Raw genomic sequence first — 22881 nt, forward strand, 5'->3', positions numbered from 1 at the left:
AACAGCACACAGAGACTCCCCGCCCTTTTGTTGTATTCATCTTGCTTTGCTAACAATTGTGATTAAAATAGAGATAGAGGATGTATGTGGATGGATGCTTGGTGTGGATAATAAATGAATGATCAAGGCGGTGCAAGCCTAAGAATCCAGTGTTGATCGGCCGAAGAAGGCGTCAAGTGGAAACAACCAGAGGATCCCCGGAGGGCAGACTGGAATCCACTGAACAGCCTCAGGAATGGGAGAACCGAAGAACAAGATAACATCTGGCAGCACGGAGCCGTCAGGAATGTAACATCTGCTGATTGATTCAGCAACAGCATGATGAAACAATTCCCATAGACTGGCATAGGAAGAAATTCCCATAAAAATGGACTCTAGAAAGTGAGAACTTTGGGGTCTGATTCTGCAAACCAACTTCCAGAAGCATCAGATGAGCATCTGACAAGGCCCTGCTCCCTCCTCATGTTGAGGCCACCTGGCCAGTGGCTTGGCATGAGCAACTCTAAGGCTGGTAACTATGATAACAAGCTTGCAGAACCTGTGTGTGTGTATGAATGAATGTGTGAATACATATGAAATTGAATGGAATGTTATAGCTATAACTAACTGCTTCCTATGGTTCTTTCTGTATTCACAGTAAATGTGGCATTTTGCCTTATTCCCTTTAATAAGATCCTGCTGATTTTTATTTTACTGGTATAACAAAGAGGGCATTCATTTAGCAAAAAATAAAACTGAAGTAAATGGAACCATTCAGTGAATTAATGTTATTTATGGGAGTAGCTTGCAGTATTGGGCCCTTTGACTATAGTCTTAGGGAATGAGATAATATTTAGGGGTGGTAGATCCAGACTTGCTAAGATTCTTGAATATTTTTTGCAGCATATGATCTGTTCAGACCTGAGACTAGTGGTATAGCGATATTATGAATGAGCCACCAGACTCTGGAGCTGTCTCTTTCTCGGAAGGGTAGCATACATTCTGCTAAGTATTCTATGTATTAGAAAGATGGTATTGATTATTCTTTAGTTAATCTGGAGATTTGTGGGGTGTTTTTTTTTTAAGTCTACTAGTGTAGCTGATCTGTTTAATTATAGATTGCAGGATATTCCATTGAGAGGGTCTTGCTTCAGACATTGCTATGTTAATGTAGCCCTCTCTGACTATGGGGATTGCTATATATAGAACTATCTTCTGAGTGTGTCTTACCTGCATGACTTTCTCAATGAAATATAAATGAAGAAAACTACTTTGTGCATGCCATCTACTTCTATAAATTAAATATTTTGTAAATGAATGTAACTGCAATACTCAAATGGCTATTGAGAACTTGTCTTGATATAAAGTTCAAATTACAAAGCCTGAACTAGTTTACTAATCATTTACAGGTAGGAATTGCTGAATTGTTTATTTGAGAAATTGCTCGATAACCTATTTCATCCTCCATTGCCGTTCAGTTTATTACTTACAGAAAATAAAATAAAAAACAAAGAACAAACAGCTTTATGTACTGTTGTGTTCCTGTTTTTAAAAGATTCCCTCACATTGGTTGCTGCAGTTCTGGTTTAGCTGTGCTGTTCACGTTTGTATCAACATTGCATTTTCATAGTAACCTATTAATTGGACCATAACAGTTTGTTGAAGACTAGCAGAAAAGCAAATTCTTTTAAGCAAGTTCATGTTTTTAATATCAAGAAAGCTAAATATGATGTGTTCCATTTTATAAAGAGATCATAAACATTTCCTTTTAGTGGGCCTTTTCAGTTGATGTAAAATTTTTGGGACCCTATCCTGTAATGTGCTGAGAACTTTCAGTTCCTGTTAAAAAATAGGGAATGTGGGCATGCAGCACTTTGTAAGAAGCATTTAGTACCCGGGAGGATTGGATCCCAGGTATTTTATCTGGATTTAAAAAAAAAAAATAATCTAGCTAAATTTCCAATGATAAGATCTGATCCTGCAATCTCATCCTCATGCATCACTACTAACCACTTTTTTTTACCTTAAGTAGTTAAGTTTTGCTTTAGCAATCTATGCACAGAATATTGCATCTCAGGGCAAGCAGATATTTTTACAGTCAGACTGAAAGCTGTCCTCAGATTCTAATTTCAGACCACCTGCTTACATTTTTATATGACCTCCCCACTTCAGAGATACAAGTATAAAATACTCTAGGCTGAAACTGAGAAGTATTAATATAACTAAATCAAAAATTAAATTGGAAATAGATTTAGAAATAGCTGTTTATGTTTTACTAAAGATCTTATGCTTTGTTTCCACTCACTAATTCAAAATATTTAAGTTACTGTTTTCTACCCTAACCACTCCAATTGCTGGCAGATTTTGAGGGCCTTTTCTTGCTAACCAATCTTCCTGCCTGTGCACCTCAGTTTCTTCCTCTTCTAACTCAGAAATATTTTTTTCCACAGAAACTTCAAGTTTCTTCACTTATTTGCTTAACAATTAGAAAGTTTTACCATGAGAAGCAGTGGTTTCTAAAAAGCATTTGGCTAGGAGGTGAAAGACTCTGGTTGTATTCCTGGCTCTGGTGCAGAAATACTCTGACATAGGGCCAAGTCAATTCACACAATGGAGACCTGGTCTCATCTGAGGCCTCTAAGGGTTACTTTAATACAAATAAATAATGAATTCACTCCTATCATTTGGGACTGATCTACTTGATCTGACAAGGATTGGGCCCACTGAGGAGGCAGGCTTCTGTTCCAAGCACTCCAACTTTTCCAAGATTCACTGTGTCCTGCCTCCTTATACATCAAAAGAAGACCTCTGCAAATCTAGCCCTAGGAATTCGTCATCTTTTCTAATTGAAGGGTATAAGCCATGTCCATGAACTATATCATTTACATTTTTCTTTTTGTGTCAAACTGATATCTAATCTAGGAATGGCACCATCTCCCCCACCCTTTGTGGATCATGATTCATATGGCATGAATGAGTTAGAGTTAAAAGACAGGAGGGTTCTGTAAAGGAGTAGACTCACTCCTGCAGCACCTCCTGCTAGTCACTGGGAATTAGCTCTTTTCCAGCATGGAGCGCCCTGTGCAGGCCAGTGATCCACCACAGCTTTGGCCCCCGTGTCCCTCACAGACCCCAGTGCCCCTTTCTCTGGGGTTCTGCCCCCTGGAAGTACCCCCACACTCTGCCTCTGGGTCTTCCCTTTCTGGGGAACCCTCAACCCACTATCCCTACCTCACCTCAGTCATGGGCTCCTGCCAGTCACCAGCTAGCCCCCATGCCCTGGGGCAGACTGCAGTATGAGTCACTCATCACAGGCAAGGTTGTGTTTGGACCTGCTTTTTCTACCTACCCGTGCCTGTCCCTGCAACCCCCGTACCTAATAGGCCTTCCCAGGCCTGCTGCCTGGGGCTTTTCTAGGCCAGAGCTCCCCGGTTCCTTTGGCCTTTCCCCAGCCCTGCTCCAAACTAGATCCTCTATTTAGCTCTCTGCAGCTAGGTTCCTCTCTCTCAGGGCAAGAGAGAGTGCTCTTTTACTCCTGGCTTCCCTGGCTTTTATAAGACCCACTGGGTCTGTTTGGGGCATGGCCCCCAGCTGCGGCTGCTCTACCAATCAGCCCAGCTCTTCCCTTGCCCCAGTCCTCTCCCAGAGCTATCTTAAACCCCTCTGGGCCCGAGCAGGGAGCCAGCCCACAACAGGTTCTCTGTGCATTTATTTTCTTTAGAAGCCTTTTTGTTACTTGCTACATTGTAGATGCTGATACACACTGGGGGCTCTCAGTAACTGGACCATCATGTGTCTGACAATGTGGGGGTCAGTTTTCCAGCCCCAGCACTTACCCAGTGCAGTTCCTTTCTGTTGTCTGCCACTCTACTGCTTGGTTGTTTATTGATTCTTTCTTTGATCATTGAATAGGCTCCCATGGCTTCCAGTTCATGATAATTTGTCACTTTAGCTGCCACATAAGATACCTCTGTTTTCCATTCAGATGTGGAATTGTCTCTCAGTTTGTCACTCAGATATGAGTTGTTTCCCTAAAGCAAGTTTTAATCCTTTCCAAATTAGAAGTCTTTCTTACTCACTGCTTTAGAATACTGTAGGTATTCCTTTATAAATGTTAGGTTTCAGAGTAACAGCCGTGTTAGTCTGTATTCGCAAAAAGAAAAGGAGTACTTGTGGCACCTTAGAGACTAAATGTGACTTTCTATTACCACTTACAAGGTCCCTGCACATATGTTAGTCTCCTGAGCTATATCTTTTTCAGTCTACATCACTGGAACCTCATAATTTAGACCTTCTGTTCCATCTTACAATTCATCTATGTTTTCTCCTTTCCCTCCTCCACATAACACACTTCAGGCTAGATTTACCTTGCAATTTTTATTGTTTTAAATAATTATGTAGTTACTTCTGTTGCTAGTACTGCACCTCCCAAAATTTCAAGAAGAGAGCTGCCCATGAGTCTCTGATGTAGATTGGGGGATTTACTACATTTAATTTAAAAAACAAAACAAAAAAATCTTTTGATAAATACCAATTTCCTAAAGGATTACAAAATTCAGTTTTTAGGGAATGTCCTCCTCGTGTACTGGAAGTTACATATTTAGTCATTTTAATTTATGTTAATGGGAGTTATGCACATACATTTCTATGCATCATAAGAATATATACCCTTTAGTGATCATCTGTGGAAAAACATGTGGACACAACAATGACTTTTGCTTTTTTTTTGCTTTTGCTTCTAAAATCTGCATGCAACATGGAAGAATATGTGGAAGAAAATGTTTCAGCTAGTCCAAGAAAGAACACACATTGTGAAGCTGGTAGACAGTACTGTGAAATACTTTTGGATGTTAAGCAATCCTTAACTATACATTTGTCCAATAGACTACTATAGCAATGTTTCACTCCATATGGTAAGCTATAAAGATGCTTGGCTACTAACTACCTGCAAATGGATACTGGCAGACACAGTATTTTTCTGAACTAGAACAGATTCTGAAATTAATCTGCTTCAGCATAGTTCAGGTTATGTCTACCAGATCAAGATGATGTGAATTATGAATGTCACAGGGAGGGCAGAGACTGAAATTCACTTCCTTTCTCACAGTAGATCAAACTTTGCCACTATCACTGTATCATTAGAATACTATGCCCTAGTTCATTAGCAGAGAAAAGTGTCTTAAAACAGGATACAAATAATTTTACAATATCTGATTTTGGGCTTTAGTAACTACCAGAGTTACAGAAGATGGCACTTTTCATCTCGATAGCAGCTGGTAGGTTCGTAGACTCTGAAATGCCATCTGTACCTGAACACTTTATGTTCAGAGCACCAGACTCTGATACCCTTATTCATGCCAAGAAGTACCTTAATTCACAAACAGCTGTGTACTGACTTCATTTGGGACTGCAGTGGAATAAAATACTACCCAGCATGAGTAAGGGTATCAGAATCTGGCCCAAAATCAGTTGTGTAGGAATGTAGAGGAGGGCATATGGCCGTGGGCTAGATTGTACCATCCTCACTCAGACTGAATAGTACCTCACTCCAGGAGTAACCCCATTGATCAATTGAACTGCTTGTGAATAAGAACACTACTAAGAGTGAGTAAAGGTGTAGCAGCCTGTCCATCTGTGACTAGTCACTGTCTGTTTTGCTGTCTTCAATGTAGGCAATACATTTAACAACCTGTCATGAAGGATGTTCTTTGCTATTAATTTTCCATTTGTAGTCACATCTTTGGGCAAGATATATGATTCTAAAGTGTCAAAGGAAGAAAGATCAGGAAGCCACTCCATTGTAGTAATGTTTAACCTCTCCCTGTCCCATGTGGGAGTAGGGATATGTCTTTAGGGAGAATTCAGCATCCTTTGTTTTCCCCTCATCTAGAGAGATGATGGTAGATGATCTGGCTGCTGCAGTGGGTACCAAGACCATTCAGGCAGGAACTTTGGTGGACAATGTCACTAATGACAGGTTTCAGAGTAGCAGCCATGTTAGTCTGTGTCCGCAAAAAGAAAAGGAGGACTTGTGGCACCTTAGAGACTAACAAATTTATTTGAGCATAAGCTTTTGTGAGCTACAGCTCACTTCATCGGATGCTCTAATATCTATTTGCCATAAGGAAAGCATTGTTCTTAAAACTCATGTATTCATTCTAATTCAGATTTTGTATTCTCTCTGTCACTTTCCCAAAACTAGCTTATTTTGTTAATTCCAGTGGATCAGGGCATTGAACAAATTTTCAAGCAACACAGACCATATAATATGATGTGTAGTGGTGTCACTTTGCTTTTGGAATCTTAATACATAAAGCATGTGCAATACAGAAAACGTTTCTTCTCACATCTAAGCTTTGTTCCAGTTTTCATCAGTGTCTAATGTGGGATTTTTCACAGTTTATTCTGGTAATTATGTGTTTAAAACATCTAAAAGAGAGGAAACTTTCTCTTCTCCATCTCATAAAGGACAGAAAATGTTTGTGTTCAGTGTTTAACTGAAAAAACAATTAGCACATCTTGAATATTTAGATGTTTTTTCATGAGTTTTGTACATGGAGCCAAAGCCTTGGAGTTTTGGCGGCTAGGAGAACCTGGCACATGTTTTGATTTCACAAAACCTCTAGAACTCTTCAAAAGTCTAGGGGTTTGTAACACTTTACTTTCACAGTACACTTTCATCCATCATTTAAATTCATGTGTGGTTTGTTAGGCTGTGTTTTTCAAAATGGAAGTTTAATGGATTTATTTTCCTGACTGACTAATGCCCTGTGATGTGCAAACTGAGGGAACATCCCATTCCCTTCCATCAATTTCTCTCTTCCACTCAGCTACCCAGCTCCCAGAACTTCTTTCCCGATGGCTTAATCCTTTTTCTTTCGCTTTCACAACGTCCTTTGCGCGCTCTCTCTCTCTCTCTCTCACACACACACACACACACACACACACACACACACACACACACACACACACACACACACACACACACACACACACACACACACACACCAGGCTCCCTATAATCTGTCACTCCATTTCCATAGGTTCTTCAACCAACCAAGACCAGCCTTGCCCACTCATACCAAAGTACAATGCTCTCTCCACAGCTAGCCCAGCCTTGTTTGTCTGCTACCTGGGGCACTGTGAGCAAGCACAGTGAGTGGAACACAGATGCTAAATAGGTATATAAATTTTGGCTGCCTAAGCAAAGCTCAGACCTCCAAAGCTTTAATTAAAGTACTGATTATCACACCCACATTGTCAGAGTAGGTTTGAAATTCAGCAAATTGAGATCTCCCACTTTGAAAACTACACTTTATGTAGTAACAGTGCTAAGATTTTCAAACTATTAACATGTTGCTATGCAAACATGTTCTGTCACTTGAGCTCTAATGATTTAGTTAAACAGTTACCATTTAGACGTTCATATAAACAACCATAATATGAATAACTAACAACAACCAAACCATTAATCAAAATAATGGCTGCTTTAGGGAATGACAAAGGATGTGCATGAGGCTGCAGAAGCCAAAGATCTTCCTCTATTTTGGAAGGTAGAGCTCTGGACTGGAGGGAATTGGAGGCAACACCAGGCTCAGATTGTTGTTAGGTATAGAATGTTTAAATAAAAATCATGTAAGTGCTAAATATAAGCTCCCCATGTCTTAATAAGAAAACCAAAATACCCCTGGCATAACTTAGAGCTCCAGCTTTACTGTAAAGTAAGCCACCTAAAGCCCTTGGCTGTGATGGTCAGCAGCCAGGCAGAGTGTCATGTTGCCAACCGTTGTGATTTTTATCATGACTCATGATCTTTGGTGATTTTCTTAAATCCCCAGCTGCTGTGTCAAGAGATTGCATGAGAAATGCAGCTTTCTGTTTTTAAAAAATACATTTTAAATAGAGCCAGGGTGAAACACTTTTTGCTGAAAATGGAGAGTCACGTTGACAGAAACATTTTATGAATTTGTGTCAATCACAGTGAATCGATTCAGATGAAATGAAAAAGAGAAAATATTGCAGACAACTTGTTTCATTTTGACACTATCACAATGAAACATTACAATTTTTCAGGCATGTTTGTTTCATCAGTTGAGTTAGGATATATTTGTTAAGCATCTAGGATTTCCTGCATTGTATTCTCACAGTATAACTTTTCTGATTTATTAATCATATGTATAACTCTCCTTAATCATGCCTTTTAATGACCCTATTGTTCTGTCCAATGGTTGATGAAGATTTGGGATATATAGCTGTGTTGTAGTTATTCTGGGGTAAATTCCTGCCTCCCAAAAATATGAAGTAGGGTTTTCCACCCCACTGCAAGGGGATGGTAATTGAGGACAACCCAGCAAAAGAGAGAACCCATAGCACAACAGGAAAGCCAGGAGTTACTAGAATGCCTCCTTTGAGTTCAGTGGAGCTGAGATGCAGATCCATTTATAGCATTTACTTTATACAGTGCTTACCTAAAATACATAATTTCTGGGCAAGTAGAAGTGTAAGTAGTGTTCAAAATGCCCGTCACATTCAGTATTTACATTTGCATTTTTTAGGAAGATCAGCAACTTAGCCCCAAAAGTAAACGTGTGTACTGATACCTACTAAAAATAAATGTGATTCAATTCATGTGAAGAAAAACAGTAACTACAAATTTACAGGATGTCAACCTGTCCTGAAATATCACTCCCCACACACAATAATGTGAACTTCAGGATCTCTAGTCCAGTAGAATCTTGTTTACTGAATGAAATAGAGTACCTGGAATTTTTAATGATACAAGGTACTTTTAGATAAAGGAGGATTTTTTTTCCAAATAGTTTGAAGTCAGAAGATTTAAACTAAATTCAGTCCATGGGAATTTTTGGATAAAAGGGTTCAATTATGAAGGATTCTATCCTATTTGTTTCAGTATATGGGTGTTTTACACCAGCTTGTGCAACAGTAGAAATGGGTCTGCTCTCTTTAAAATCAATTGGAGCTTGCCATTGATTTCAGTGGGATCAGAAGTAAGATTTATGTGAACATCGAGAAGAAATGATGTACCCAATGAAAAGGCTATGCAGTTTTCCTATGGTGGCTTAACAAGAAGGGGTGATTCATTTAAGTATCAGGTGAAAATGCTCTATTTGCTTTGCTTCCATTTATCATTGGACTGTGGAATGAGTGTTGTAATGCAACCTTTTGTTAAAAGATATGCGAGTCACAGATGAGAGCCTGCTGGAAAAATTAAACACTGGTTAAGCAATGTCTCATCTGCAAGCAGTGAGGCAGAGAAACAACAGAAAGTGGCATCTGGAATGCATGTAAAGTCAATCAAGCTAAATACAAATGAACAGCTATGTTGAGAGGGTGAACCAGAAAATGGATGGCCACTTCTTCAGAAGAGAAATGAGACTGAAATGATGAAGGGAAAAGGTAAATGGAAGAACTGTGTGTATGAAACCCAAACATTAAACAATTACCCTTGTTTGAAACACTTGAAATGTTTGAAACATGTAGCAACAAAGTCCTCATCCTGCTTGTTTGTTCAATAGAAAGTACAGCTGATGTGAGCTGTACCCATCCCTCTCCCCTCAACCAAAATCCGAACAAGCGAACAAGAAATGAAAATGGGGTGAATGCATCTCCTTATTTGATTGTATTTTCTTGCAATATTGCTGCTCTGGTGCTGTTCCTATGAATTAGAGCTATGGGGAATCAACATTCATTAGCTTGGAACTAACATGTTTGAACTGATTTTTTATGTGGATACTTCCTTCGTTAATTTGATCCTGGACAAAAATTGTATCCTTTTTACAACAATCTGTAGACTATTTTGTGGAAAATTAATTTTGTTCTCTCTGCTTTCTCTTTGAAAATTGAAAATCATGGAAAAGTATTAGGTGAAAACTCAAAATAATGGCCAAGTCTGGCTCTAAAATATATCTTCTGCAGTTATATAAAATCACAGGCATGTTTTGACTTGGCAGGATCTGGCCCAGTATATTTTTAATGAAATTATTTTTTTATTTTTTTGATATCTGACATCTATCCAGAGCCCTAATGGACACCTTGTAAATTTTAAAAAAGAATCCCCTGGAAGATCTAAATGTATCAATATTATCAGTTTAATTAATCAGGTTTCCAACTACAGGACCCTCTAGCCAAAACCAAAACATTCCTCTACCATAATATAAGAGACCCCAACCTAAATCATCTGTTAAGCCCCGATTCCACAAGCAGCTGTATGTGGGCTGTATGTGTACCGTGTCCTAATGAAACTGATGTGGGTCTGCAATGGGGTCTGATTACATGGAGCTGTTTCAAGAATAGCTAGCCCCTCACACTCAACTGTAAGCCTCCATTCTTCATAAGGGCATGCCTCTCTACCATGAAAATCAAAGGGGAATCCAGCCCTAAATGCTTGCCAGAAAAGATGGGCCTTGCAGCATGCCTGGAAAGCTAACAAAGCCTGTGTGGTTTAAGTATGTAAGAAGAAAATTTAAAAGGGATTATCACAGGAGGGAAAGTGGCTATTTTAAAGTGAGGAGTCCACAATGGACTTTATATGGAATGTTTCATGGCCGTATTTGGACAGATGTTGCTGATTAATTGCAAATGTGAAAATGAGAAGCCTTAATGAGCCCAAGAGGTCTTGATGTTATATTCTTGTCACTGAGCCTATAAAACATATTTTCTCAAACATTTAAATGTTGCCAGAAAAATTACAAATAAGTGTACCTTTAGCACTGCTGGATAAGAAAAAAGAAGGAACTCCATCTTCATCAATGTTAAGGCTGAGTCATGTCAATATCAACAGGACACTAGTCAAGACAGTGACTTTTATAGGCTCTGTCTTAATGGATGAAAACCAACCTGTGAATCAGCAATATTTTCATATATTGAGAGGATAACTTCAGTGACACTATCAATATTTAAAAAAAAAATTACTTCTGGGCCTCATAACAGCTATATCATTAACTTTCTGTAGGAGAACTTCACAGGAAGTTAGGCACACATTGGCGATCATAGCAATAGAACCATGATTCTAATTTTGACTATGCTGGGTATTTAATTTCAAGTATAAAACTGTTTCTATGAAAAGAAGATGGTAGTGTCAGTCCTCCCACACAAATCAACATAGGATTGGGCTCATCCGCCATATATTAGCAACAAGATTTAGCCTCTGTTTAAGGTTCAAATACTTGGGAACAAATCTTTAGGAAAGTGAATAAACTAATGCTTGCTCACTTGTTTGTGAGTATGAGGGTGGAGTTGGTGGCATAACAGTAGTTTCAAGGTAAATCTTAAACTTCAGGAAAACCATGAGATTAAATCCAGGATGCCAAGGTGATAGGTACTTCACAAATATCAAGAATAGGTAAAATGGCCTTTCTGGAGGATTCTCTCTTACTTGTTCCTTAAAAAATACCTATGGAGGGACAGAATCTCATGCTAAAAATATCGAACTAGATTCTGGTTTTACACTGGTGTGAGTCCATTGATTTTAATGAAGTGTCTCCTTGGTCACACACATATATTTCTAAGTTACATTCATTCTTTGTATTCCAGAACTAAAGTGTACAGAAAGATGTTAGTGTGGAGCTACTGAATGATATGTTAACATCTAGGTCAGTTTGGTCCCAGGTAAAACAATCCCTCAGGTATTTACCTGTGTGATAGAGAATGTCTCATAGTATTCGTATTGATATAAAGTTGGGGAGGGGATTAAGGGAAATAATTTATGCTGAAAAATTGAGATTTTCTACGAAATCTTTAGATAGTGTTGATCAGTATAGCTCTATTGACTTCAGTGGGGCTGTGCTGATCTACAACAGCTGAGGTTCTGTTGTGCAAATAAATAGATAAATAAATGGTCAAAAACATTTTTGACATTTGATACTATCAAAACTGCAAAAGATAAAAATCATGTACTAGATATTCACAGCTGTCTGCATGCCATTTCTGGTCTAGATACAGGCTGCAGTGTGAGCTATTTCCTTTATCTACTGCATTGTGAGTTGTAGAAATTATATTTTTACTTGCTGATACTTTGCAACAATGCAGTAGGTAAATGCTGGGAAGTAGCAAGCAGAGCTCCAAGATTTAGTCAAATGTTTTCAGAGGGAACTTTGCATAACATTCTGCCCTACTGGAAGAAAAAAAAATTGCTTGATATCAGGACCTTCTAGGCCTCCCCCAGTATGTGTGAGGGATGGACTTCTTCCTTTCTATCCTACCATGTAGTTGTTCTCTCCATCTGTTGATATTGTACACAAGCCTGCTTTCACTGAAGTCAAGAGGAATTTTGTATTAGCTTAAATGGGAAAAGGAAATGGAGCCAAAGGAAATGATACAATGATTCTAGAGCCATTTCACCCCTCAAAAAAGAATACAAGCTTTACAAAACCTTACCTAATTGTTCGAAAAGGTAGGGAAAGAATATTTAGAGAAAGGAATTATAGTTTCAATTTTAAAAACTCCTTTCCCCTTACACTGAAATTTTTAGTTATTTTGCCAACCAAAGCTTAACTATTATTAACTATTAAGGTCAGCTCCCAGACTGCTGCGCTGGGTATCACAACATGGGGAATAGATGGCCAGCCCTCTGTGGAGAAAGAGGTGGTTAGGGACTATTTAGAAAAGCTGGACGTGCACAAGTCCATGGGGCCGGACGAGTTGCATCTGAGAGTGCTAAAGGAATTGGCGGTTGTGATTGCAGAGCCATTGGCCATTATCTTTGAAAACTCGTGGCGAACGGGGGAAGTCCCAGATGACTGGAAAAAGGCTAATGTAGTGCCAATCTTTAAAAAAGGGAAGAAGGAGGATCCTAGGAACTACAGGCCAGTCAGCCTCACCTCAGTCCCCGGAAAAATCATGGAGCAGGTCCTCAAAGAATCAATCCTGAAGCACTTACATGAGAGGAAAGTGATCAGGAACAGTCAGCATGGATTCACCAAGGGAAGGTCATGCCTGACTAATCTAATCGCCTTCTATGATGAGATTACTGGTTCTGTGGATGAAGGGAAAGCAGTGGATGTATTGTTTCTTGACTTTAGCAAAGCTTTTGACACGGTCTCCCACAGTATTCTTGTCAGCAAGTTAAAGAAGTATGGGCTGGATGAATGCACTATAAGGTGGGTAGAAAGTTGGCTAGATTGTCGGGCTCAACGGGTAGTGATCAATGGCTCCATGTCTAGTTGGTAGCCGGTGTCAAGTGGAGTGCCCCAGGGGTCGGTCCTGGGGCCGGTTTTGTTCAATATCTTCATCAATGATCTGGAGGATGGTGTGGATTGCACTCTCAGCAAATTTGCGGATGATACTAAACTGGGAGGAGTGGTAGATACGCTGGAGGGCAGGGATAGGATACAGAGGGACCTAGACAAATTGGAGGATTGGGCCAAAAGAAATCTGATGAGGTTCAATAAGGATAAGTGCAGGGTCCTGCACTTAGGACGGAAGAACCCAATGCACAGCTACAGACTAGGGACCGAATGATTAGGCAGCAGTTCTGCGGAAAAGGACCTAGGGGTGACAGTGGACGAGAAGCTGGATATGAGTCAGCAGTGTGCCCTTGTTGCCAAGAAGGCCAATGGCATTTTGGGATGTATAAGTAGGGGCATAGCAAGCAGATCGAGGGACGTGATCGTCCCCCTCTATTCGACATTGGTGAGGCCTCATCTGGAGTACTGTGTCCAGTTTTGGGCCCCACACTACAAGAAGGATGTGGATAAATTGGAGAGAGTCCAGCGAAGGGCAACAAAAATGATTAGCAGTCTGGAACACATGACTTATGAGGAGAGGCTGAGGGAACTGGGATTGTTTAGTTTGCAAAAGAGAAGAATGAGGGGGGATTTGATAGCTGCTTTCAACTACCTGAGAGGTGGTTTCAGAGAGGATGGTTCTAGACTATTCTCAGTGGTAGAAGAGGACAGGACAAGGAGTAATGGTCTCAAGTTGCAGTCGGGGAGGTTTAGGTTGGATATTAGGAAAAACTTTTTCACTAGGAGGGTGGTGAAACACTGGAATGTGTTACCTAGGGAAGTGGTAGAATCTCCTTCCTTAGAAGTTTTTAAGGTCAGGCTTGACAAAGCCCTGGCTGGGATGATTTAATTGGGGATTGGTCCTGCTTTGAGCAGGGGGTTGGACTAGATGACCTCCTGAGGTCCCTTCCAACCCTGATATTCTATGATTCTATTAAAAAGATGAAAATGTAGAAGACAGAATTGTTTGGGTTATTGCCAGAGTTAGGGAGAGTGGCTCACTTATTTAAACTGAGCATGAATGAATTTACAGCAGTCATATCTGGAGGGCATTTTAGTGCTTTTTGAGGCTGAACTCATTTAATGAATGGGACAGTTCAGCTGGTGTAAATAAGCATGGCTCTGTGGAAATTCATTGAAGTCAGCAGGGATCTGGACCAATGGGAGTTTTGCCCTGAATTAAGACCCCCAGGATTTGCTCCTATATGGGAATGGCTGTAGGGTGGTCAAATGAATCGTTGGTCTTCATCCAGTTCCTAGTAGTGGAGAGCTGCCCACACATTTTGCACTAACTGTTGTCCTTGATGGCAGTCTCAGCAGGGAGGCTAGAAACAGAACAGACATGGAGAGTGAATTGCCCCCTGGTCCTTATAGGTTAATTCCTCCTGGTCAGCTTTGAAGCACATTTGTTAGGGCAGCATGAGAAAGCGTATATTGCTCTTGTCTGTGCTTTACCCATTTAGTGGTTAAAGGGAGGATTTCATTCTCCAGACCTGTTAAAACCTTTTATGAGCACTAAAATACTTTTTTTTAAATGAGACAACCCCACTCCTCTCCCTCCCCCCGGAAAAAAAACAATCAGATTTTAAAAACCTAGTTTTCAGTGCACAGGTTTCACTTTGTATCCCAAATATTCATACTGATTGAGCATGGTAGGGAATTGCCAATTACAGGGAGATGCCTCAACACAACAACATACTTACAGGCAAGAAAAAATGTCTCACTGTTCTCTTCATTTTTCCCTTTTCCTCCCTTCCTTTCAGTGGTAAGTTGCTCTGCTGACATATTTCCATTATGATTTTTTCCCCGAATTTAAAGGCTTGGCATCCTTTTATGATATTCTTCTCCAGGTGGATTATCCTAAGACTGCTTTTCTTTCTTTCTTTCTTTCTTTCTTTCTTTCTATTGTGTGGATTGTGTGTGTGAATGAATTATAGTGTTTATGAGAATGGAAGCTGATAACTTTGGCTGGAGGATAGGCAGTATATAATCTGTCCAATCTTTTTTCATATATCTCTGCCAATCCACCTCACTTCTGATCTATAAAATCCCTGCTATTTCAGCACTCTGACTATCCATATTTTGCAGATTATAAAATTGTTTTGTTTTGTGGATGACAATTTTTCATCCACAAAATCACCTGATAAATAGCATTTATAAAAATAATATTTTGAACTTAATTCCCACCTTCCCATTGAAGATTCCTAGCACTTTATGAGCATTAGTTAATTTAACTTCACAGCACCGTAGCAGGTAAGTATCTTGTGTGCTCATTTTATAAATTGGAATTAGAGGCTTGCCCATAGTCGCACAAAAAAAACGAGGAGTCCTTGTGGCACCTTAGAGACGAACACATTTATTTGGGCATAAGCTTTCGTGGGCTATAACCCACTTCATCAGATACATAGAGTGGAAAATACAGTAGGCAGTTATAAATACACAGCACATGTAAAGATGGGAGTTGCCTTACCAAGTGGGGGGGAGGTTCAGTGCTAACAAGGTCAATTCAGTTAGGGTGAATGTGGCCCATTCCCAACAGTTGAATGAGTGAATATCAACAGAGGGAAAATTACTTTTTGTAGTGCTAACAAGGCTAATTCAATCAAGGTGGATGTGGTCCATTCCCAGCAGCTGACAAGAAGGTCTGAGTATCAACAGAGGGAAAATTATTTTTTGTAGTTACCCAGCAACTCACAGTCTTTATTCAGGCCTAATTTGATGGTGTCAAGTTTGCAAATTAATTCCAGTTCTGCAATTTCTCTTTGAAGACTGTTTTTGAAGGTTTTTTAATTGAACAATGGTGACTTTTAAGTTTGTTATTGAGTGTCCAGGGAGACTGAAGTGCTCTCCTACTGATTTTTGAATGTTACAATTCTTGGTGTCTGATTTGTGTCCATTTATTCTTTTGCGTAGAGATTGTCCAGTTTGGCCAATGTACATGGTCACTATGTACATGCCAATATACATTGTCACACAGTAAGAATCAGAATCCAAATAGAATCCTGGAGTTTTGATTTCTCATTTCTTACACATGTATGCACACGTTTATTCTCTGTGAAGGGCAGAGTGAAGCTCAGGCCCCAGAGATGAAACCTCTGGACGAAATCCTATAGCTTTGCACTTAGCTTTTTTTCATATAAATATGAATGCATGGAGAAGAAATGTGTTTTAAAAAAATCTTAGACTGAAAGTGAACATCAAACTGCAGCCACATAAACTGGTACAAAATACTTCTTAAGGCTGATCACAACTATTTGCAAGATTTATTAAGTCAGAGGTATGCTACTGAATATAATTCATCTTATTTGTCACAATGATATACATCCAGAATTATTAGTGGAAGACTGTGCAAGCTCTACAGAGGATTAAACAGAAAAGGGATTCTGGTCAGGCACTCTCCCTTTCTAATAAAGGATTAACAAAAAGATTTTAAGGAAGCATAAATGTTTCAATATACATGTCCATTTATCTATATATCTCTTGAAGCTTCCAGGAATAAATCACCTTTGTATTGACTTTTATGTGCTTCATTAATAAATATTAATATTAATATTTCTCCACGTGTACAACTTTTAATGTGATTTGTAATTGGCCAACTTAAACCCAGGGAACAACTTCTAAGACTCAACGCCAGTGAGAGATGGTAATTTAGGCTGTAAATTTAAAGAAACTGAATGCTCTGGGGTAGCGGGAGAGAGAAACCAGTTTCAATCTCTAAATGTTATATATAAGGATGATTGTTATTATTTATTTGTATTACTGTATCAGCTAGAGGCCTCAGGCAAGATAAGATTCCCTTTGTGTTAGGCATTGTAGATATACCCAGAATAAATACTCTCTGCTCTGAAAAGTTTACATTCTAAATAAGACCATCTCAGTCTGTATATTAACAATTTGGATATATTCAGATGATACATTTCTGGAGATGGAGAATTCCAATCATAGACTCATAGAATATTAGGGTTGGAAGAGACCTCAGGAGGCCATCTAGTCCAACCCCCTGCTCAAAGCAGGGCCAACACCAACTAAATCATCCCAGCCAGGGCTTTGTCAAGCCAGGCCTTAAAAACCCCTAAGGATGGAGATTCCACCAGCTCCCTAGGTAACCCATTCCAGTGCTTCACCACCCTCCTAGTGAAATATTGTTTCCTAATATCCAACCTAGACCTCCCCAACTACAACTTGAGACCACTTCTTGTTCTGTCATCTGCCACCATTGAGAACAGCTGAGCTCCATCCTCTTTGGAACCCCTCTTCAGGTATTTGAAGGCTGTTGTCAAATCCCTCCTCACTCTTCTCTTCTGCAGACTAAATAACCCCAGTTCCCTCAGCTTCTCCTCGTTAATCATGTGCCCTGGCCCCCTAATCATTTTTGTTGCCTGCTGCCAGACTCTCTCCAATTTCTCCACATCCCTTCTGTAGTGGAAGGACCAAACCTGGACACAGTACTCCAGGTGTCGCCTCACCAGAACCAAATAGAGGGGAATAATCACTTCCCTTGATCTGCTGGCAATGCTCCTACTAATACAGCCCAATATGCCATTGGGCTTCTTGGCAACAAGGGCACACTGCCGACTCATATCCAGATTCTTGTCCACTGTAATCCCCAGGTCCTTTTCTGAAGAACTGCTGCTTAGCCAGTCAGTCCTCAGCCTGTAGCGGTACATGGGATTCTTCCTTCCTAAGTGCAGGACTCTGCACTTGTCCTTGTTGAACCTCATCAGCTTTCTTTTGGCCCAATCCTCCAATTTGTCTTGGTCACTCCGGACCCTATCCTTACCCTCCAGCGTATCTACCTCTCCCCCAAGCTGAGTGTCATCTGCGAACTTGCTGAGGTGCAATTCATCCCATCATCCAGATCATTAATAATGATCTGCCTTTGTTCACAATCTTGCAAGGAATTCTGTGCAGTTCTGCACACAGCTCCTTGTAGGATCAGGCTCTTTGTGAACAACTGATTGGTATTCATCCTTTAACTATCTATGATTCTTCTTCAAAATAAATGTGAAACACTACTTAAATTATCTTTAAGGGCACTTTTCTCAATAAATAGAATTCCTCCATTTATCAGAGCCTGTCAACGCTACTACTGAAGCCCTTAAGTGTGACTCTTGATACAGCAATATTTCCAGTATAGACAGGCTCTGACTCTATTTTAAATCATATTTAAAAACAACGATCAAAGGGTGCAAATCTAGGCAAAGTCAAAAGTGAAATAAGATCCATGTGGACCTCTGCCAATTGCAACTGGGTAAAATGTGTTTGCAAAATAAAGTTGTGTAAAGTTCTGCATCTGCATACCGCAAAATCAGTCATGTGAGCTTGTAATGGAAACCGCAAAGTGGGGATAAACTGGCAGGATTGCACCTGATTTCATGTTGAACATTAAACCATAGGAAACTGTAGATTCTGTATTTTTCTAAGCAGAATAAAAACTTTGCCCAGGTTTATTAAAAACTGGGTCCGGTTAGATCATAATTAAGCTAATATTCATTTACCCATGGCCCCACGTTCACTTGAATGGTAACCATCGGCGGGATGTGACCTGATGGTATAGTATTAACAAAAACTGAAATCCAGATAATGTCATGTATGTATCCAGACATAGTTCATGCCAAGTTTAATTATGAATATTTCATAGAGCTCTAAACAGGACTTATAAAGCACTATGTTAGAAAGAAGTAGGACACTTTCTGGCTAATTCTATTGCTTGTTCCTAAACTGTGTTCTTCATGGAGACTGAGGGGGGAAAGGATAAGAAGTTAAGGCTATGGCTCTAGATGAAGGGCTGCTGCCACCAGTTTCTTCCTCAGCTTCCAGGTACCGATTCAGCAAAGCACAGAGCACTTGCTTAACTTTAATCACATGTTTGAGTGCCTTGCTGATTCATGGTCTCAGCTGTCCGGTTTGGAAGGTTTGTAACAAAAGCTCTCATATTATGATAATAGGCACTGTTATTAAAACCCAGAGAGAAAGATAGCCGGAGAGGGTTATTCTTTTGTTGGCTCTCAAATGAGAAATGAGTTCTGCAGTGCACATTTCAATGATATATACATTATATATCTATGTGCTAGATTACTGTATAACCCTATGAGACTTTTTATAAAGGAAATATAATAGATTTCATATTATATTAGCATCTGTGCTTTTGAAGTGTGCCGTGCATCATACTGTATTAATCTAGATGTTACAGAATTGCATCTTGCATGCTATTTTATTTATATTAAATTAATCTCAGTGCACACAATCATTTTCCATGGCTTTAGTCACTTCCCCAAATATAAAATAAAATGTAGTGGATATCATGGTTCAAGTTTCTCTTCCTGTATAATTGAAGAGGCTGCTGCAAACGTGTAGGTGAATGACAAGGAAATAAGTAACATATATTACACATTTAAACAAGAGATGTGATATTTGGAAGAAATTTGGGGTACCTATGTCATGCAGGCAGAATAACGCATAGTCACAAGTGAAAAAGGTGTGGTTCATTTAGCATTTTTAAAGCAAATAGTCATGGATCCCGTGTGTCTCTTTAAAATTAGTTGTTTGGTTTGGTTTGGTTTTTGCTCATAAATGTATATGGGCATATCCTTGCGGCTGATAAGACATTAAGGCCCTAGTTCAGCAAAGTACTTGATGTGAGATTTTCAAAGGGGTCTATGGGAATTAGGCACTTGACTCCCATTGACTTTCAATGGGAATTGAGTATCTAACTCCCGTAGGTACCTTTGAAAATCCCAGCTTTGAACACATACTTAAGTTTATCACAATTCAGCAGAGCACTTGAGTATGTACTTACATATAAGCTGTCAAGGTTCCTCCCCCACTCTGAACTCTAGGGTACAGATGTGGGGACCTGCATGAAAAACCTCCTAAGCTTATCTTTACCAGCTTAGGTCAAAACTTCCCCAAGGTACAAAATATTCCACCCGTTGTCCTTGGACTGGCCGCTACCACCACCAAACTAATACTGGTTACTGGGGAAGAGCTGTTTGGACGCGTCCTTCCCCCCAAAATACTTCCCAAAACCTTGCACCCCACTTCCTGGACAAGGTTTGGTAAAAAGCCTCACCAATTTGCCTAGGTGACTACAGACCCAGCCCCTTGGATCTTAAGAACAATGAACAATCCTCCCAACACTTGCACCCCCCCCTTTCCTGGGAAATGTTGGATAAAAAGCCTCACCAATTTGCATAGGTGACCACAGACCCGAACCCTTGGATCTGAGAACAATGAAAAAACATTCAGTTTTTTACAAGAAGACTTTTAATAAAAAATAGAAGTAAATAGAAATAAAGAAATCCCCCCTGTAAAATCAGGATGGTAGATATCTTACAGGGTAATTAGATTAAAAAACATAGAGAACCCCTCTAGGCAAAACCTTAAGTTACAAAAAAGATACACAGACAGAAATAGTTATTCTATTCAGCACAATTCTTTCCTCAGCCATTTAAAGAAATCATAATCTAACACATACCTAGCTAGATTACTTACTAAAAGTTCTAAGATTCCATTCCTGGTCTATCCCCGGCAAAGACCCAGCATACAGACAGACACAGACCCTTTGTTTCTCTCCCTCCTCCCAGCTTTTGAAAGTATCTTGTCTCCTCATTGGTCATTTTGGTCAGGTGCCAGCGAGGTTACCTTTAGCTTCTTAACCCTTTACAGGTGAGAGGAGCTTTCCCCTGGCCAGGAGGGATTTCAAAGGGGTTTACCCTTCCCTTTATATTTATGACATAAGCACATGCTAAAGTGCTTTGCTCTATGTGGGCACAGCTAATGGAATCTGTACTTCAGGGCAGTCATTTTACATGTGTCACCACTGCAACTGGACTTCTCAGAGATGTCTGAAACCTAGTTTGCAACAGTCCTGTGGGCCTCATTTCTGTTTTGACTTTGCTGGGATTTGCATCCCTTGAGTTGTGCTTTGGTACCCTGCTGTTCAGTTGAATAAAGAATATCCACAATAATAAGGTCAAATCCTAATGTGCATTTCTCAGTAGCTATAGTACATTGAAACAATGGTGGATACAATAAACAATACCTCAAGTTAATAAAGAACAAGCTGTTATCTTCTCAAAATTGTTCTTGAGGTTTCTGTGAAGAATGGACACAGGAGTGTTCTTTGTACACACCCTGGATGGATGGGTATGTGTGAGATCACTGAGGCAAGTTGGAAAGAGGGAGGGAACATTGTAATTGAAAAAAACAACAACATGTGGAAATGCTTACCCACAGCTAAAATGCAAATTCCAGTTAGAAGGGGAGAAATGTTAGTAAACTTTTGGGGAAGATATATTATATATATTGCAGATTAGAACTTGATTTCCCAAGAGCTTTCTGCAGATACTTTAATAAATAAATCTGTCCAATTAAAGAGATTCTTAAAATATACATGTAGCGTTTAAGAATTTGGATACATTTTGTTTGAGAACTGGCTTCAGTTTTTTCCTCCCCATGTATTTTGTTTGCTGGAGAGTATGGTAATATACTCATACTATACTAGTAAAGGCCCCATTCCTGCAACTGATAGCTTGTGACCAGGCTGTTGCGAACATGCAGAGCCCCATTGATCTCAACCAACTGGCTATCAGTTGCACAGATCTGGGCCAAAATTTGAAAACAGGGATGTCTGTCTGATCATTGGAAGCTCAGTTATTGGGATACTATACAGCACACTTTTTTCTCTACTATACTTTTTCTTTTTTTTAATAATCTGACCATCCAGTCAGACTTTTTTCCCTGCCTTGTAGTATTTAAAATAAGGCTTTGGTCTCTCTTGAACTTTTCTGTCTCTACCTTTTTATCATATTTTTCTCCATTCCAAATATTCCAAACAGCCTGTATTTAAGTTGTGTATTAATAAAAAGTTATTGTGAGGGAAAGGACCCCCATCTAGGAACACATACCTGTGCAGCAAAGCACTCAAACTCTTTATTTAAGTTCCTCTGGGACTTGAGCACATGTTTAAAATTAATCCTGTTCTTTCCCAAGCAAAGGCCGAAATGGCTGGGTTTTTTTGATCACGCACCCAGACATCTTCGGGGCGGTGGGTCCTCCTATTATAAGGGAGGGAGCTTACCATAGTTCAACAAGTCAAGTATTTTGAGAAGACACTGGGGAAGGAGAGGATTCCCCTCTCTAGGGGAGAATATATGACTGTATTAGCAATAGCAACACCAGGAGATGAGCAGTCTGTGGACCCTCTTCCAGCAATAAACAGGTGTGGCTGCTTTGCTAAAGAACTTGTACCTACTATTGTACCTTGTGACAGTCTATCACTAAATACTCTCAAAGATTACATAAACTGCATTCTGCTTCAATACTGTTATGAACTTTTCCAGAAATACTTTTCTGGGCTGGGATTAGAAGGAAGACCTTATGGCCAACTTCAAATCTCACTTGAAGATAGTGCTCTTTCAAACTAAACTAAAGTATTTCAAATTTGAGTAGCATTGGAAACACTTTTTTTAAATTAGGTTAATTAATCTGATAGGCTGTACCTGGGGGGAGAGCCAGGGATTGAAAGACTGATTGATGATGGAGTCCATCTGAAAAGGAACAGGCTGGGCTAGAATAAAGATAGGAAGTTGGAAGCAGGAGGAAACCTACAGCTATTTTTTGGATGTTAGAGAAGGAGGAAAGGAAACCAATCAAG

The 22881-nt window shown here is 39.6% G+C and overlaps 1 long non-coding RNA gene across 1 annotated transcript in view; it reads left to right on the plus strand.

Annotated features, from left to right (window-relative positions):
* Positions 1-491: 491 nt before the first annotated feature.
* The window catches only part of LOC142073108 (uncharacterized), a 129735-nt gene continuing 107345 nt past the window's right edge, over positions 492-22881 (plus strand). Inside the window, exon 1 of the long non-coding RNA XR_012669793.1 lies at positions 492-511. This is a non-coding gene — a long non-coding RNA (uncharacterized LOC142073108). The remainder of the gene's footprint in view (positions 512-22881) is intronic.

Source organism: Caretta caretta, chromosome 8 (genome assembly GCF_965140235.1).
Source record: "Caretta caretta isolate rCarCar2 chromosome 8, rCarCar1.hap1, whole genome shotgun sequence".
NCBI lineage: Eukaryota > Metazoa > Chordata > Testudines > Cheloniidae > Caretta > Caretta caretta.